Source organism: Propithecus coquereli, unplaced genomic scaffold (genome assembly GCF_000956105.1).
Source record: "Propithecus coquereli isolate 6110/MARCELLA unplaced genomic scaffold, Pcoq_1.0 Scaffold535, whole genome shotgun sequence".
NCBI lineage: Eukaryota > Metazoa > Chordata > Mammalia > Primates > Indriidae > Propithecus > Propithecus coquereli.
In genome coordinates this window covers 904,150-908,354 of record NW_012151230.1, presented here as the reverse complement: position 1 = coordinate 908,354, position 4,205 = coordinate 904,150, and the positions used below count along the sequence as shown (strand labels likewise).

General features: G+C 64.0%; 1 protein-coding gene across 1 annotated transcript in view; it reads left to right on the top strand.

Annotated features, from left to right (window-relative positions):
- The first annotated feature begins 3,048 nt into the window (after positions 1-3,048).
- EP400 (E1A binding protein p400) overlaps positions 3,049-4,205 on the top strand; it is a 106,181-nt gene continuing 105,024 nt past the window's right edge. The window contains exon 1 of the mRNA XM_012657268.1: positions 3,049-3,123. The gene's annotated coding sequence lies outside the window, so the exon portion shown is untranslated. The remainder of the gene's footprint in view (positions 3,124-4,205) is intronic.

The window sequence follows — 4,205 nt, the reverse complement described above, 5'->3', positions numbered from 1 at the left end:
TGTAAAGACAGTATTTTTTTAAATAAGTGATTTTCTTATTAAATAAATATAAATTTTGCTTAGTGAATCCTACTTTTGCCTTTTTCTTGTACATTTTTCTTTTGCCAGAGGGATCAGCTCTGCTGTGTTAGGAACAGGCACTGCCAAATGAAACAGACTCGGCCCCGTCCTCCCTGGGGTGAGGGACAGGAGAACGAGTCACCAGGGTGGCCCAGGAGAGTGGTGGGGAAGCTGGAAGTGTCCGGCCGTCCGAAAGCGTCTGGCTGCGAGCGGTGAGCCCGACAGGCACGCAAACGAGAAGAGGATGGCCGGCCGGGCTGGAGCGGTGGTCCCCAGTGGTGTTGGACCTGGCGCCTTCTCTCTTCCCGCCTGGCTCTCTTGAGCATGTGGCCGTCATCCTGGTCGCAGACAGTGGCTCTGCCCCCAGCACCGTCGCGTCCACGTTCCAGGTGGGGGAGAGGGCAGAGGAAGGGCGCGTGGTTGAATATGCCCCTTGGTGTGTGTTTCCAGAAGGCCCGCCAGCAACTTCACCTCAGTGGCCATTTCCAGCTGCAAGGGAGGCTGGGAGGTGCTGCTTTAGAGTGGCACAGAGTGACACAGGGCACAAAGTGCATGTCAGCAAGGACGAGGGGAGTGGGAGGTGGGCGGGCAACTGGCAAGGCTGCCGCAGGAGCCGAGGGAAGGTCGGGGGGGGGGCGGTGTGCACCTGGGCGGGCTGTGGGGGGACGGCCCCTGTGTGGCGAGGACTGGGGTGGGACGAGCCGGTCAGGACACCATTTGGCAGACTGGCGCGAGGGAGGGGGTGTGACAGAAACCTCGAAACAGAAAGCAGCTTACCGGTGCCGGGCGGGGGAGGATGAGGACTCGCTGGGCTTTGGGTTAGAGCAGTGCAGAGCCACGGACTGGAGCATGTGAGGGAAACAGCACCGCGGGTTTTAGGCAAGCCAATTTCACCCGCCATAGGCAGGACTTGTAAACCGCTTCCGTGGCGGAAAGCAGCCCGATTACTGGCATCTTTTGGTTCTCCCGTGAAAGGCTGCGTGGTCTTGGTCTGCAGGTCTATCAAGCCACCCTACGAGACACCCCTGGTGTGACTGCAGGTAATTAATGGGTGACCCATTTCAATCACCTTTGGCGATCCTGGGGTATGCGGCATTTTTCAACAGCGTATGTACCTAGAGAAAAAGCACAAAGCACAAAAAAAGAAAGTTGCCTTCCCTCAATACCAGTATCCCTCTCCAGAGGCCTCTGCTGTAGCCAGTTTCTTGTAGCTTCCAGAGAGTTCTGTGCACACATGGGAATGTCAGAGCCTTTTCTCTGCAGGGTCGGCAGCTCACTCTCACGCCTCTTGCAGCTTGTCGTGTCTGTGATCGTGAGTCTGCCTGTGTCCTTGGTGGGGATGCTCCCGTGCAGGCGTCCACACTCTATTCGGCCTGCTGGTGGCACGTTTCCAGTCTCCGACTTCATGAACAAACAACGACCATCCCTGTATAGCAGACGTCCCTGTTCCCACGCGAGCATTCCAGAAGGAATCGTCGATCCGATGGGTTCCAGTGGCCACCTAATTTGGTAGCTCTTCCTCTCCAGAAAGGTGGTTCAAAATCGGATCCTAGCCGATGACATGGAAGTGCCAGTTCCCCCACCCTCCAGACACGAAGAGCACGCCCGACCTTGCGATGGCCTTTTGTGGGTCCCGTGCTCACTGCCCGAGCGTGGAAGCTACTGCAAGTTGAAGGGATGTCCCCATCGTCCGGCCAGACCCTGGGTGTGGCGCGGGCCCGCCCCTCCTTCCTCGCGTCCAGGAGGACACAGCTCAGCATCCGCCCAGACCATCCATGCCTCCCGAGGACCAAGTGAGCAGCAGACACCCTGGCCACAGGGAGTCGTTCAGCAGGCCCACCGGCACCGAGTAGAGATGGTCCAAGAGACACTGCGCTGGGTGTTTGGTCAGGCGGACGCGTCCACAGGAACCTTGTTGGTTACAAACCATCAGGCGGCTGCTCCGGAATGACACGCACAGCAAAACAGAACTGATCGGCCCAGGCACCTGCTCCTCTGACGCTGCCTCTGGAGCCACCACCTGGGCCCTGCCTGGAGTGGATGGAAGGACCCCACAGCTGAGCGCCTGGCCCCCAGCACTGGGCCTGCCCTCCCTGGCAGGGGGACTCAGTCTCCCCACTCTGTCGCCAGCAGCAGGTGCAGCCAGACCATGGGGACGCTGCCACCCCACTGTCCCCTCCTGCAAACGTATCACGCCTGGAGGATATGTCGTTTTTGACGTCCCAGCTTCACTCGCACGAGGGGAAGGGCCGGTCCACACCAAGGCAGTTCACTGGGGTACCCGTGGAGTGGGGGCGGGGACGGGACTCTTAACACGGTGCTGGGAAAAATGACACATAGGTTTTCAACAAAATTAGAAGCTTCTCATCAAAACAGCCAGTCCCGGGAGTTTACCAAACGCGTCGTTTCGCTGGCAAACACTCGTGTTCTGCGTGGGATCTAGCAGGAACCCAGCCCGAGTCGCAGCGCGTTTGCCGTTGGAACCCCAGGGCAGGGACGCCCACCCGGGCCGGGGCTGTGCCCGAGGGGCAGCCACGCCAATGCCGGCGCCCACGCGCCTGCGCGCGCTGCTTCCGACACAGGGTGTTGCTCCGTCGCCGCCCCACGCGGCCCCCGCCCCACGCGCGACCCCCGACGCGGCCCCGCCCCACGTCACACCATCTCCACGGCCGTATCCTTCCCGCGCCCGATCCCCGCCGCACGGGATCCCCGCCCCGGTACCCCTACGCGCGTTTCCTTTCCCGCGCAACCCACCCGCGCGGCACCCCCGCCCCTCGCCCAGCCGCGGGCTGCGCGTCCAGGTCTCCGCGCGCGGCGTGGCCTCCCCACGGTTCGCGGGCTCCCGCCTCCGCGGTCCTCCGGCGGCCTCGCGCGGCGAGGGGCGGCACGGCAGCTCGGGCAGGCCGGGCGCGAAGGCGCAGCTGCGAAGGGGCGGCGCGCGTCCCCTCCGGCTTGCCGTAGCGCCGCCGCTTCCTCCGCGCGGCCCCGGATGCGCCGAGCGGCTGCGGTGCGGCTGGAACCTCACGCCCTCCCGACGCGGCCGAGCGCGGCCCGAGGCCCAGGGTGAGTGGGGGGCGCCGCGGGCCGGCGGGGCGCGGGGCGGGCGTACCGGGGCCCACAGGCCGTAGCCTGGCCGCCCGCTCGTCGGCCCGGCGCGCCGCGTGGGGACCAGGCCGCGGCCGCTTTGTGCGCGGCCGGGCGGGCGGGCGGGCCGGGGGGCGGCTGCCCAGCGCCCCGCGCTGGGGTCGTTGGCCGGGGCCGGTGGTCGGTGGCCGGGGCCGGTGGTCGGTGGCCGGCGGCGGCGCTCGCCCGCCGTTTTCTTCCGAGCCGCTGCGGCTGGTCGGGCGCCCGGGGGCGGCGAGAGTCGCTTCCGCGGCCGTTGCTGGGCGGGTCCCTCGCGCGCGGGCCGGGGGCGCGCACCCGGGCCTGGGCGCCCCGCGGGCCCGGCGCCTCCGTCGTCCTCCCGGGAGCGGCCCGCGCCGTCGAGCGCCCGGGACTGTTTCCTTCCCGCGCCGGGACCGACTCAGCGGTCCCGGGCGGAGTGGAAGTCACCGCCGCGCGGTCGTCCGCGGGGCAGCTGCGGGCGTGCGGGCCGCTCGGCGGGGACAGACCCGGGCTGCGGCCGCCCGGGAGACTTTCCCTCGGGGGTCCGCGTCCTGAGGGGAAAGTAACGTCGGGACGTTCATAGGGCTTCTCTCTGGCATCGTGGATGAGTTCCATCCTTTTCTATTTGTATTTCCTGGTGTTTTTCCAGAATACGTGCAATAAAAGGGCGTTTGCAATTTTCCTGAGGTATGCACACCCTGGGTTGGAACGGCTGGAGAAAACAAACGTGCGTTCTGAGCAGTCTGAATCGTTCTGTCACCAGTTTCCTCATGGCCCCTTGCTCTGTCCGTGTAATTTCTGAAGAATAATTGGGACCATTTGACGCAATTTTGTGTGCTTTGAAAACATAGCTAGCAAGATCACTTACGTTACAACCTCTCCATTAACACCCTGTTGGCTGCCGCACCTGTGAACATCGGGGTTTAACCTCTTGTGAGATGCTCTGCTGTGGCGTGGTCCTCTTCCGTCTTGCCTCGGTTTATTTTCCCTGCAAAGCGTTCTCATCTACGTGCAAACCTGCCCTTGACCCCATGTACCCT